The sequence below is a fragment of the Arvicola amphibius genome, chromosome 6 (assembly GCF_903992535.2).
Source record: "Arvicola amphibius chromosome 6, mArvAmp1.2, whole genome shotgun sequence".
Lineage (NCBI taxonomy): Eukaryota > Metazoa > Chordata > Mammalia > Rodentia > Cricetidae > Arvicola > Arvicola amphibius.
This window is the reverse complement of record NC_052052.2, coordinates 153173181-153187847: the sequence shown is the minus strand read 5'-3', so window position 1 is coordinate 153187847 and position 14667 is coordinate 153173181.

Below are 14667 nucleotides of genomic sequence, written 5' to 3'. Positions count from 1 at the left end.
TCATTTTTTATCAAAGGTGACATTATAATGGTAATGTGCCAGGGTTGTTTCCGTGAGTCCTAACAATGTATTGCTGTGAGCTTCAGGAGAGCCTCGTGCAGTGATAGTCCTGAAGACTGCAACTATTCTGAGCTAAATTCTTTAATGAAATATAATTTACAACTGCATTAAACTCACAAAATTATGGGGATCAGTTCAAGGAAGACATGCAAGATCATTCTATCGAATGAGTGCATTTCCGGGCTGGGAAGGTGGCTCGGTCAGTCAAGAGCTTGCCTCACATGCATGGGGACCTAAAGTCCCAGCACGCATTTGAAAATCTGGGCATGGCAGCAATGCCTGCACTCTCAGCACAGGGCGGCAGAGGCAAGAAAACGCTGGGCCTCTCTGGCCAGACTGACAAACCAAATCAGTAAGAGCAGGGTTCAGCAAGGGATCTTGTCTCAAATGTGGAGAGAGACTGAGGGAGACAGCTAATGTCAACCTCCAGCTCCACATGTGTGTGTATGTGTGTGTATGTGTGTGAGCACACAGACATAAGGAAGCATACCTCCACTTGCATGCATACGTACACATGAACATACACACACACACAAACACAAAAGATCAATTCATTTCTGACAGAAATACTTACCAGAGATAATATCATCCAAATTCAAATCATAGCAAGGTTTTGAAACAATTTTCTAGTGGGCTTGTGTAAAATATATATGTAGATTTAAAGAATATTGGCTTCTGAAACTATTTTGAAACAATAAAACAAAATTAGAGGACTTTGCAATCATATTATCATGAAGTCTCAATAATCACAAGAATAGAGTACTGACCTGCACTTGGCTCAGAAGCACTGAGCAGACATGCCGGAAACTATGCTGTATGGAAGTTGTATTGCTCTACACAAGTGCCAAGGCGTTCAGCGGGGAACTATACTGAAGAACTCCCGGGAGAAAATGAGCTTTAACCTTTCCTTTCACCAAACACAAAAGTGAGTGCAAAATGAACCCTACACCTAAATGTAAAAGCTAAACCTACAAAGCTTCTAGAATGAGACAAACGACAAAATATCCATGACCTTGACTTCTTTTAAAAAAATGTAGCATGTGACACAAAAGATGAAATGCAAAGCAATAAAAGGTGAGCTAATTACTCTAGGGAGATCCATGAAAAAGACGGCATACAAACAATAAATACACACAAAGATTTCCAGGGTAAGGGAACACGACTGAAATGGCTACAGCTGAGAAGACCAACAACGCAAAGAGTTGGCAGAGCTGGAGAGCAACTGGAATGTTTCAGTATTGCTATTGGGAGGGAAAGGAAAGGAAAGGAAAGGAAAGGAAAGGAAAGGAAAGGAAAGGAAAGGAAAGGAAAGGAAAGGAAAGGAAAGGAAAGGAAAGGAAAGGAAAGGAAAGGGAAAAACATGACTTTGGAACAACCTGGATGATCTTTAGGGAGTTAGTCACAGCCGTCCTGTGACCTGGCAGCCCTTCTTTTGGCCATTTCACACGAGAAATACAAAATGACACAGTCACAGAAAGACTTGGGCAACAACTTCCCAGTACATGCTTTATTCCGAATAGCCACCAACTCAGAAAACTCAGATGCCCACAAGGGAAAAGAGTGCTATTTCTCAAAAGAAGAGAATGAGCAAGCTATTTGTACACACAGCAAAGATGGTCTCAACAAGCCAAACCGAAGGAGACAGATAAATGAACACATACCTTGTGACTTCCTTTGCATGTAGTTCTACATTTGGCAAAGCTACCCTTCATTCTATGTAACAGGTCAGTATTTGTAGCACAAATTCTAATTGGTCTTAATAATAAAAACTTGGGAGTCAGCTATCAGGGTCTGAAAGTTGAAGGATCAGAGAAGCAGAATACGACCAGCCATTAGAGTTCTTCTACCAATGCTCAGACCAAAGGGGCGATCCTGTCCCTAAGAATCCTCAGACTGAACGCTCTCTCTATGAAACCTCAGACTGCATCCTCGGACTGCATCTGAGCTCCTGTCTCCTCCCACCTTAGATTCTTCTCTCTGCCCAGCCATACCACTCCTGTCTCCACCTCCCTAGTGCTGGGATTAAAGGCGTATGATCCCAAGTGCTGGGATCACCTTTCTATGAGCTCTGTTTCTCTTTTAGACAGATTCGTTCTCGTGTAGCCCAGGGTAGTCCTGAACTCAGATTCATCTGCCTCTGTCTCCCGAGTGCTGGGATCAAAAGTGTGTGCCACCACTGCCTGGCCTCTATGGCTAACTAGAGGCTTAGCTCTGCACTCTGATCTTCAGGCAAGCTTTATTTGTTAGATCATGAACAAAATATCACCACAAGTATTTCTTTCAATGAAGTGAACGGCGAGTTCACTAGAAGCGTGCCAGAGGGCTAAAGCTGCAGAGAGGGCTCAGCAGTTAAGAGTACTGGCTGCTTTTGTAGAAGGCCTGGGATTCGGTTCCCAGACCCGACAAGGTTGTCCACAGATATCTGTCATGCCAGTTCCAGAGGATCCAATGCCCTCTTTTAACTGCCAAGAGCACTGCATGCATGTGGTACACAGATAGAAATGCAAGAAAAACATCCATATACATAAAATAAAAATGTAAAACTTTTTGAAAGTACCTAAGAATATTCAGGAATGTTTAAAATGTCCCATGTCTTGATTGAGGTTGCGTTTATAGAAGAGAATACATTCCTCAAAACTCACACATTTAAATATACTTATGTATTTGTACATAAATTATGACTGAACAGTGATAAATAAATGTTTGTCAGGTTCACACAGTGCTCTGATGGGGATGATGGTTCACAACTGAGAGACAGAAGTTTTTTATCTCCTATGTCCCAGGACCCTGCTAATGTCTAAGGCCCCTATGGCAGCAAATCAAGAGCAGTCCCCACTCTCACTGATGTCACTGGGCTGTGAAGTCAACCTCAGGGGGATGTGCAGCAATAGGATGATGGGAGCACAGGGGAGGGGACTAACTGCCAAGCAGAAGGCCTCAAAGGGAGGCAGTAAATACATTGCTGAAGGGAAAATATGAGCACGGTATACAGGAAAAGGTAGGTGGCTAAGAAAGAAAACCATAGAAAGAAGTTAAATGGATAAAGGCAAGGGAGTGAAAATGGAATTGAACAAAGAGAAGCTGGGCCAAGACGCAAGCACGGGAATTCAGGTCCCTTCCACCCAGGGGTGACTGTGGGGGAGGCCTTACTCTGAGGAGAACAGCAGTAGCATCTCAGAAAGCGTCGGGGCTGCTGCAGCAGGTGAAGTCTGTGAACAGTGGGATGCAGAGGAGGCAGAGACTACTAAGACAATAACCATGGCAAACAGCCTGTGCCAGTGGCTCAGCAAGGGGGCAGAACACAGAAAAGGGGTGACGGGTGTGCAATGCACCTGCCCAACCCCCTGAAGCAGGTCACAAGTTCAAGTCCACTAGCTCCCTCAAAATTGATACGGGTCCAAACAGCCCAACCTCCTGCAGCTATTAAAAATCATTTCATGTTAGTGGTGGAGCCACTTCCCAGAACCACAACCTTTGTGGCTAGAACATTGGCTTGTTCAAACGCCCCTTTACAGCTATCAACCCTGGAAGGAAACTCAAAATAGTGTTGCCTCACATTCTTGGGCACTAACTGCCTTCTGATGCTGGGCATGACGCTCCTGATTTTGGCCATGCCCCAAATCTGTCTTCACAGTTGTTGGAAACTCTGGACACTTTATAGCTGTCCATGAGTCTGGGGTTTGCACCTGACCTTGCTACTCCTTTTTCTTCCACATCCTGGAAAGCGAGCTAATTTTCTTTATTCTAATGAGATACAGACTGAAGAGCATGTCACTCTGTTTGGTGTCTGGTGGCAGCTTGGGTAGAGGTCACCCCTTTATGTCACTACCTGTTTAAGTACTCAGACAAAAAGAGGAAGAGGCAAAGTGGTCGCTTTTTGAACAGTGGGAATGAGAATCCTCCCTCTGCTGGGAGTCATGGGAAGGAAATGCCTCATGGAGGCTGGGATGCTATCCCCCCTCAACTTACATGCAGTTATCCACCCAAGAAATAACTGTCGAGCTCTGACATGTTATGGGCCTGTGTTCTTCACTGGGGACCACCAGGAGAAGGTGCCCTAGACGATCCTGAGGGGACAGTGGAGAACAGTTCATGTACTCACATACATCCCCACTGCTGCCCTGCTCTTGGGGAGTGTGGCCTGGCCAGGGGCTTGTGGATATACCACACAGAGTCAGATGGATACACCTAGCAAAGAAGGGGGATTTTCAGCTCAGATACTCTGAGGTCCTGGTGTGTTGGCATATGGCAACAGAAATAGATTTTTGATGTCAGTTTGAATAGAAATCAGTCATCACACCCAGGAGCTCTGACTTCCTGGATCCGAGGAGAAGACTAACAGGCGTGTGTAACCCTCTCCCCTCACTCAAGATCTCCAGAAAGCTTGCTGGCTCTGGATTCATCCCTCCCTGCCCAACCCCCAGCTTCTGTCTTCCACCTCAAATGGCATTTCTTCTGCGAAGACTCTCTGACCACCCACGGCAGAGTTCCTCCTCACGGTTGCAGCATGTTTCAGAAATGGCCCCATAACTGAGCTGGAAGTATGGATGGGCTTCCGGGCACACCCACACAAATCCCTATAGGGGCCATGAGGTAGAGGAACCAATGCAGCCGCTCGCTTGCTCACCAGGTATATTCAGCATGCACTGCTGATCTCTGAGTTGGTGTCTTGCTGCTTTGTGGTAAGAATTCAGCAGAGACACTATGTAGAGAGCGGGCAGCCAGTGCTGATAAGGGAGAGCTGGCCTCTCATCTGAGCATGCTTTGAGAAAACAGTGGCACACTTTGTTGGAAACTGTGTCTGCATTACCCCCGTCTGCCTCTTTGGCCTCAGAAAAGGGATTGGGATTTCCCAGATTAATAGCAGATTCCTCTAAGGAATTTCCTACAGAAGAGGGAGCCAAGGCCTCTCATCTACATTTTTTTTTTTTTTTTGGTTTTTCGAGACAGGGTTTCTCTGTGGCTTTGGAGCCTGTCCTGGAACTAGCTCTTGTAGACCAGGCTGGTCTCGAACTCACAGAGATCCGCCTGCCTCTGCCTCCTGAGTGCTGGGATTAAAGCTCTCATCTACTTTTATAAATAAGTAAGGGTATCTTTTTTCTTTTCCTTGCTTTCGTCTGGATAGGAATTACCTTAGAAAATATGTACCTCTTCAGCTAACAAAAGAAAGTGGGCTTTTTCCCCCTGAATAAAAATTCCCACTTGTTTATTCAGAGAAAGAATATTGTTTCTAAAAATTATATCTGCTAATTGTGTGTTCTATGGAAATACAGTTGGCTAGAATGACCTGGTCAAGCTGAGTGTACATTGAGAAAGTGTTGGACAGTTTCGACACAGTTCTCTTTTACAACTCATGGGAAAATTGTATGGCCTATTCTTTCTAGTTCCAAGATGGTGTGGGACATCCTTCTGTCTTTGTGTTGCTTTTATTGGTTAATGAATAAAGCTGCTTTCAGCCAATAGCTTAGCAGAATAGAGCTGGCAGGAAAACTAAACTGGATGCTGGGAGAAAGAAGGTGGAGTCATAGAGAAGCCATGTAGCCCCACCAGAGACAGAAGCCAGATGGAACTTTACCGGGTAAGCCACAGCCACATGGCAATACACAGATTAATAGAAATGGGTTAATTTAAGATGTAAGAGTAAGCCAGAAATACACTTAAGCTATTAGCCAAACAGTATTACAAATAATATAGTTTCTGAGAGATTATTTCGAATCTAGGCAGCTGGGAAATGAACAAACAGCCTCCTTCTACACCAAGGGTTGTGAGTACCCTCATTTGAGTGATTTTAACCTCTGTCAGCTTTCCTATGGCTGTTTTCAGCCTCCCATACCTCAGTATGGTAGCTTTAGAGGGTAGGGTCTAAGGCAAAGTAATCAGGTCATGAGGTTCAGCCTTCAGGAGGTTTTCACGAGATCCTGCTGGGTTCAGGACTGGCTTCTGCCTGCTCTCTGACTTCTGTCTGGTCATGTGACTGCTCACTCTTGTGTGTTCTTGTATTGCTATGATGTCATATACCATGAGGTATGAATTATACAAAGCTAAGCCAGAACTGTGTCCTTGAATGTCTGGAACTAAGAGCTACAAACTATTTTTTATTTATGAAGTACACAGTCTCAGTATTTTATTAGATCTACTGAGATATGTGATGCTTCTGAAACATGGCTGGACTCCTGGACAGTCATGGACCTGTTAGTCCCAAACCCTACCCTGTCAACAGAGTTGAAGGTGATGCTTAGCAACCACTGCCAGCCGTCAGGCCAGGTTCATCTCTCTGAGGATCTAACAAGAAGCTCTCAGCCCTTATTCACTCAGAAAACTAACTCTGAATTTAACAGGAACCAGCAAGTGTCCTGCATGGCCCAGGAGACAGACGACAGTCCAGAGGACCTTGAAGATGCTAAAAGCCAAGAGAGAAACCACAGAGTGGTATGTGGAAGACCCCTCCTCGCAGCCCTGAGAGCAAAGGGAAGGCTGTGAAAGGAAAAAGGGATCCCTGAACAAAGCTCTAGCAAAGTGAATATGAGCCAGGTGAGCTTCTCTAAGCATGTCAGACAGAGGAAGTGGCCTGCACACATTCCACAGTGTAATCTGCAGGTGACCAGAGAGGTGGGACATCAAGAATGCCAGCTGAAAAGTCCTGACCACATGGCTGGTACCTATTTTGAAACAATGCCCAGCTTTTACCAGAACCTAGAGAGAGTCAACCCTAGTGTCTCTCTAGATGAGCCTAAACAAGTAAGTTCACTTCCTAGAGCTAAAGGTGGAGTTTTTCTGTCCCATGGTCACACTCAAATAAACACACTAAGGTTCATACTAGTCAGAAATGCTCAGCCAATAGCTCATGCTTATTACTAACTAGCTCTTAAAACTTATCCCATTTCTATTCATTTATGTGCTGCTGCTACACTCGTGGCTTTTAGCTCTATCCCATTTTGTGTGTTTGACTCCTTCTCTGACTGCTGATGACTCCTTTGACTCTGCCCTTCCTCAACCCATCATTCTCAGTTTGACTTTCCTGCCTAACTTTATCCCGTTCAACTATTGGCCAGTTAGGTTGTTTATTAAACTAATGATAGTGACATATTCACACAGTGTACAGAGGATTGCTCCACAGCACAGAACCTGAAAATGTTGCAGCTCTTCTTCCTTTTCTCTTTAGTGTCACCATCACTGTGAGGGTCATTTTAGCCAACATGATGCCAGTCATTGACCTGAAATATACTATTTGTGCTACTTATGAGAGTGTAGTCTGTGAGGGCAAGACTGTGCACAAGGTACAAATTATCATTCATCCATGAGTCTATGAGGTGGGTGCTGCTGTTGTTCATAGTAGAGATGAGAGGTTCTGTGCTGTGGAGCAATCCTCTTCCTACTGCAACCTAATTTCCTTAGAGGGAAAAAAACCTTCCATCTTGGAAGAAAGCTTGTTAAGGCACGCAGGATGTTCTAAAGAGAGGTGAAACCTTCCACCCTATAGGGAAGTTTCTTAAACTCAGGAAGTAAACAACTCAAAAGCTTCAAGAAGTCCCTGAAACTGAACAAAAAGGTTAGACCACTCCCTCACCAAGCATATATGAAGAGTAATGACCACTCTCAGAGCAAACTGACTTGAAAGGAACACTCTCCAACCTGTGGAGCAGCCTATGCCGGAGTCATGCAGTGAGCTGTAGGGTCTGGGCTTTGATGGTGCAGCTGTTTTCAGTCATTTCTACTCCTGTAAGGACCCCACCTATGATCTTGTAAGCAACCCAATAAAACTCTTTAGTCCATCCAGTTTGACTTTGGTAGGATCTTATTTTGGTCTGTAGTTAGTTCCTATCTGGAGTGAGTAAGTGCTTGTTCATATCTCCCCAGTCACACAATATTACCCAACAGCATTTTCCAGAAATTCAAACTTAACCTCATGTATAAGCCAATGACATTATTCTAGCTTTCCTAATTCATACCTCAGTGTAAAGGTATTGCCTTATACAACTACTGGAAGATAATTAGAAAGTACATTTGTTTCTCTTTTAATTGGAAATTAAAGGCATCCCCTGGGGAAAGACATGAACACAGAGAAATTAAAGCTATTTCTTTAAGGAAACCGATCCCTATAAATTAACAGGGAAATTAAATGGACTAGAAAGAACTTCCTAGACTCTCCTAGGCTTTAAGGAAATAATCTATCCACCCAATGGGAACCAAAGACAGAAATAAAAGAATAGCAAATGGAATCCAGCACCAATTTTAAAGAACAAGAACCAGTGTTGGCATCAGGAAGTCCCCATCGGGAAATGTATCGATATAATTAATCACATCAATATGTGGAGAGATAAAGACAATTGCTGTCTTGCTATTGTTGGAGAGTATTCCATCGGCAGCTGCTGCAGGTTTGAGAGAATTAGTAGAGGAGATGAAGATGGCAGCTGGGAGAGAATCCAGGAAAGCCCATGGAGACAGGTTAACATCAAATAGCAGACACATTCATAGCCTGCATCGTAGAGACTAATGTAAGGGAAGCCATGTACTCATTAAGGAAGTAGGTGAGCTGTCCGACTCTCAGTGAGTCATATACACGGTCAGGAGCCCAGACTATGAGCCAGACCGATGGCTTTGCACCTGAGCTCTGTTGTTCATTAACTGTATGGCTTCAGGCATGGTGATAGACCCTTCTGAAGTCATATAACCTATAAAATGAAAGTCAGGATAGTGTTTTCCTGTGGGATGGGACACGGCGCAGCTGGGGAGGGCCTAACTCCAAATGTGAAGACCCAAGTTCACACCCCAGAGCCCATGCAAAGGCTGTAAGCAGAGACTGCTCGTTTGTTTTCTGGCTACTCAGACCCAAATAATCACATAGAAACTGCATTAATTATAACACTGTTTGACCTATTAGTTCAGGCTTCTTATTAACTAACTCTTATATCTTAAATTAACACATTTCTATTAATCTGTGTATCGGCACAAGGCTATGGCTTACTGGTAAGGGTCTGGTGTCTGTCTCCTTGGGCAGCTACATGGCATTTCCCTGACTCTGCCTACTCTCTCTATATATCTCTGTTTGGATTTCCTGCCTGGCTTTATTCTGCCCTGTCATAGGCCAAAGCAGATTCTTTATTAACCAGTAGTAATAAAACATATTCATTGAATACAGAGGGGAAATCCCACATCAAAAAGCCAGGTGTGGTAATGCTATCTGCAAACCTGGTGTAGGGCACAGAGTCAGGTGGGACCCAGTCTAGTCAACTGGTGAGGGCTGGGTTCAGTGGAAGACACTGTCTCAAAAGATGAGGTAAACAGCAAGGGAAGAAGACACCCAACATCAGCATCTGGCCTACATATACATGTACTTATGCAAGTACACATATACATATGCACACCTGCACATGCACACATGCACACACACACAAATAACTATCTTCACAGAGTAACTATATGCACTAAATTAATTAATATTTATAAAGTGTTCAGAGCAGTGCCTGGCAGAGTGTGTTAAATAAAATACAAAATGGTACCACCAACCTTTAATACTATAATATATAGAAAACCCTACACACACACATATGCCTTTGAGCATACGCACACACACACACACATAACTTCCTTCTGACTGGGTGCACCAAGAAAAATGTACACAAAGAAGTGGAGGGGACAGCTAACTAGAGGAAGAGGCAGGACTAATCACCACAGATGCCAATCATCCAGTCACCAGAAGGAGGCTCCCTGACAGTCAGGAAATCCTGAAATCCTGGAATTCCACCATAACAAGAAGAGAGCATCTCAGAATGGGGAGCCGCAGAGAGAGGAGGCGCAGCGGACCTCAGTGGGACCTAGGAGTGCAGATGGGTCAGGAGGAGAGAGATGGAGTTGTTTTCTTCTATGTGCAGGGTGGTATGACAGTATAATTATGAAAATGTGTTACTGCAATATTTTGGTGGCTTAGAAATTAGACTGTTAGATGTAAGGATATGGTATTTGAGATCCAATACAAGTTCTTGCAAATTCTAATTCCACAGCACCCAAAGGAAATTTCAGTTTAAGGGCGTTTGGGGAGACAGCGCAGTCAGTAAAGTGCTCGCCTTGAAATGGGTACCTGAGTTTGATTTCCAGAGCCTGCCTTTTAAAAACATCCCAAACACGGCAGAATGTGGTTGTGACTCCAGTGCTGGGGAGACAGACAGGCTGGTCCTGTGGCTCTCTGGCGGGCCAGCCCTGCCCACCTGATGACCTGCAGGCCACTGTCTCCGGAGAAAAGGGGCCTCAGGGCTGTCTTCATATGCAAGCACACGTGCACACGCACACACACGAATGTGCACACAAACATACCCACAAGCATACAAAATTTTTAAAAGAAATTTAAATCTAAGAAAGAACAATAAAGAAGAATATTATTTTAAAACCCCTATTTGGCCTTCCTTACTGGGATGCTGGCCACACAGCAGAGGCAGATCAGACCAGTTTTACACATGGAAATTAAAATGAGGGCAGAGGCACATGGCCCGAGGTGCCCATGGTGATGTCTAGACGGCAGAGGCACATGGCCCGAGGTGCCCGCGGTGATGCCCAGAGGGCAGAGGTACATGCTTTCTGGTGCCCAGAGGAGAGACCCATTCAGAACTGCGCTATCATCTGTGGTACCACCACAGTTTCACGGACCAGGGTCCGGGTCTTGTCAGTGTACCAAGAACTTACCTGGCTCAGTGTGAACCATGCAGCACCAAGCTCAAGACAAAGGCGATGACCCAGATGCCAGCACAGGCTGATGGAGAAAGCACAGGCTTTATTTAAAAGACAGCTTTGGATTCATGTCCCTCAAAGCTGTATGACTTTGGGGAAAGCTGCTCACCTCTCTGGGTCTGCTTTCCCCATCTATAAAACTTTAACGGCAGAATCCTCTTTGTCAGATGAAATACCACGACACTTCAGAATAAGTGCAGTGGGTCTTTAAAGCGCATTCTTGCCTGTGTCTTGCAAAGACCTTGTTAAGATAACAGCTGTGGAATTTTTAAAAGTACGATGTGTGAGAACAAAGCAAACGGAGAAAAGATGAAGGCCAGGAAGGCGTCAGTGTCTCTGTGTCTAGGAAATCTGTTAAAGGAAAGTAACAGACAAGCAGCTGGCACTGGAAAGTGCATGCACAGCTTTGTAAACTTCAAGAACACAGGAACTAAATAGAACTGCAGTGATTCACGAGCTGTGGTTTAAAGACAACGTGCTCCCCACGGGTCACACACATAGACAAGTGGTCCCCAGCCAGTGGCACTGTTTGGGGAGATTTTGAACCTTTACAAGGTACAGCCTTCCTGGAGGAAGTGCGTCTCTGGGTTTTGAGGGTTTGCAACCTCTCCCCACTTCCTGTTCATGCTGTTTCCCATGTGTGTTTGAGATGCGATCTCTCAACTTTCGGCTCCTGCCACATGCCATCCCTTCCCGTCATTTTGGACTATACTCCTCTGGAACCGGAAGTTGAAGGGACCCTTTCTTAAGTGTTATGACAGCAACAGAACAGCTGATACATGAGGTTCCCTATTGAATGGGAAACTGAGGCCAAAGGAGAACCAGAACTGGTCCATGGGCACAAGATAAGGGACAAAGACAGGACTGTGCACATGAACGCAGCAACTCCCCTGGCTGAAACCTCATCTTTCTTGCCTTGACAGTCTGAATTTCCAGAGTACTGGTCAAAAGCAAGATTTTGTTTTGCTGAGTCTAAGACACTAAGGACCTGAAAGAGGAAATGAATTCCTGAGGCAGAAAGGAAGTAGAGGTCTGGAGAACCGAGGAGAAGAACTGGGCATCTCTACAAACAGCTTTGGAAGGAGATGCTTCTCGGAAAGCATCCTCACAGGCAGACAAGCTGGTCGTGGACACAGGAGGTGGGCTTAGGTTCGGAAGCTGGTGGTAGCACAGAAGGACTTTACCCTGGGTGACAATGTCGCTGGAAGCCAGAAGAAAACTCAGCAAACTAATCTGGCATACTATAGACTCGGATGTTGGATACACAGCAGTCCCGGTATTGATCACTGTCTATGACCGTGTGGAAGGGCTCAAGGGCAATCTCTCTAACAGAGAACTGTTACACCAGATCACACACACACACTACAGGAGGCTGCACAGAACACACTTTTGATGTAAAGCTGATAGAATAGTTCTATTTCTAGAGACAGGACTTCCGGCCCTTGCACTGCATGCTCTCCTGTCGGCCTGGCTCTTGCTCTGGACCTGGAATATGGAACAGCCTTGCTGCTGTGCATGCCTTTGTTTTCTCCCAGGAGAAAAATGGCATTTTGATACTGTTATCTGGTATGGAAATGGGAGCAGAGAGAGATGACCTGCCAGTCTGACCCTGACACCCACTCTTGGAAATCCCCGTGTTATATGGCAGGTTCCTGCGCTCCTGCCATTGACCTGGAGGATGCCTGCAGGTGGAGTCCAGAAACATCAGGGGGCACTGCAGGGAGTCAATCGATCCAATTGGAGGCCTGCCCCTGAGTGCTGGGGTTCCTGCAAACCAGTCTTCCATTATGCAGCCATCAATGGCACGTGGCCCAACACAGAGCTCTGAGCCTACATTAGGACACAGACTGGTGATAGTCTCACCATTGTAAAGGCCTAGAGCGTCGTAAAGCAGTAGATGCTTAGCCAGACCTCACTGTGTCATGAGGAATGCTGGGATCCAGAGTGGGCTAGGGTCCTCAAAGTCACAGGGAATTAAATCTCCCTTCCATTTGACTGCTCACACATTATCGTCTCAATAAAGTCAAAGTGTGTCTGAACTTGTCCCTGCAGTCACACCCTTACACTCGCCCTCAGACGGGCGCTTCCCTGCTTTAGAGACTCAGTGGTCCATCCTGCACTGATGCTGCCTGATGAATTATGGCTTAGCGTGTAGCCAAGTGGCCAGGAGCCAGCCCGTCCCTTCCAGCAAGTGTAAGTGTGCAAAGTGGGCCTGGTCCACTCCCTCTGCCCTTGCACAAGTTTGACTTGACTCCTCTCTACGCTTGTCTTCAGCAGCCTTGACATTTTCCATTCTAGAATATCGCAATCCTGCACAGTGCTCAAGTAACCAAGTTTGATCTTCATGAATTAAAATGTAAAGAACGTTCCACTGAGAATTGTAAAGAGCCTGAAGAAACTAATTCCCATTCTTGAACTACAAAGCAAGGTTGCTTCTTTATTTTCAATACCCAAATGATCAGCACCAGCCACATTGCCAATGACGTCCCAACATTTTACTCATGGAGCTGCCTTTCTGGCAAGGCAGGGCTGCCTAACTCCTTCCGGGCCATCACTGGCAAGAACCATGTTGTTCCAACCTTGGGGCAAGAGTGCAGCTGTTAACCAACAGCACAGGTTTTGCCTATGTTTGGATTCTCAGACAATGGCGATTCTCTGCATCTTCTATTGCCAAGGCCCAGAGCCTCTGCCTGGGCAAAGCAGCCTCTGTTTACCCCTCTCCCAGCCTGCCTTAGGAGGAAATACCCAGCTAGCAGACTCTACAACACACTCCAAGAATATTTATGCCCATTGTCCTCCGACCCCTCTTCTCTCTTGTCTCTAGGTTATGAACAAGGACTTTTTAGACACCTGTCCCCAGCCAATGTCAACATTCTTTCTGCTCTGGAAGAGACAATCGAAGCCTGTACTTACCCACTAAGACAGCTACACAGGGAAAAGAAAACACCACTGACAGTAAACATAGTCACTTCTCTTTGGGATGACAGGCCACTACGGAAGAGGTCTACATGGGATCCATTTTGCCCTGACTAAACTTGGCCAGGGCTTCACCTTTCTTTATCACCAGGTGGGGGAGCTGAGCCCAGTTTCCCTCTTCCCCTTTTTGTGTCTTGCCTGCCTTCCTCTCTGAGGAGACACCAGAGGCAAATGAGACAGTGCTTTTCCACTGGTTTAGGTAGGCCAGTCCCAACGTAGAGACCACTGAGTAATAAAGCTGACCTGTCAGGGCCACCTCCAACTGTGGCCACTGCCTTTTCAGAGCTGAGCACACTTCCCTGTCTAAAACACCTGTTTGTCTTTGGATCTATGCGGGACTTTTCCTCAGTAAAGAAGTAGGACTTTCTCATTGGCTACAGCTACTTGATTGACAGCCCCTCCACCAAAGACACAGAGCCCTCTTGGCCTGATACTGGGCTTATCTTCCTTAGGACCTAAGAGAGGGTCTGAGAGCTGGTCATCTGTTCCCATATCTTGTCTGCTATTCTCAGCTTGCACCAAAGAGCTAAAGAAGAAATGGAGGAGGCTCTATCTTGCAAAAATCCTCAAAGAGCCTCAAGCTCCTCAAAAAAATTATAGCTTTCTCCAGACATATGCTGCACTTGGAGACACTCATGCTGGTCTCATGGAGACACTCATGAATGTGCCTGGGCTCACTAGTCCACAAGGGCTTGCTGTAAGTGCAGGTGGTTTTCAAAGGCCCAAGTTGGTAGGGTTATAGCATGACCAAGAACTAAAGTGCAGACTTGGCAAATTAAAACCTTTCAAAGAAAAAAAATAGTTAAAACATTTAAGGGAAAATGGTGTAATAAGCATGATAGTCCAATTTAGCCAACCATTCCTTGAAAATACTTTTTTTGAACAAATTAAAAAAAAAATGGGCCGTAG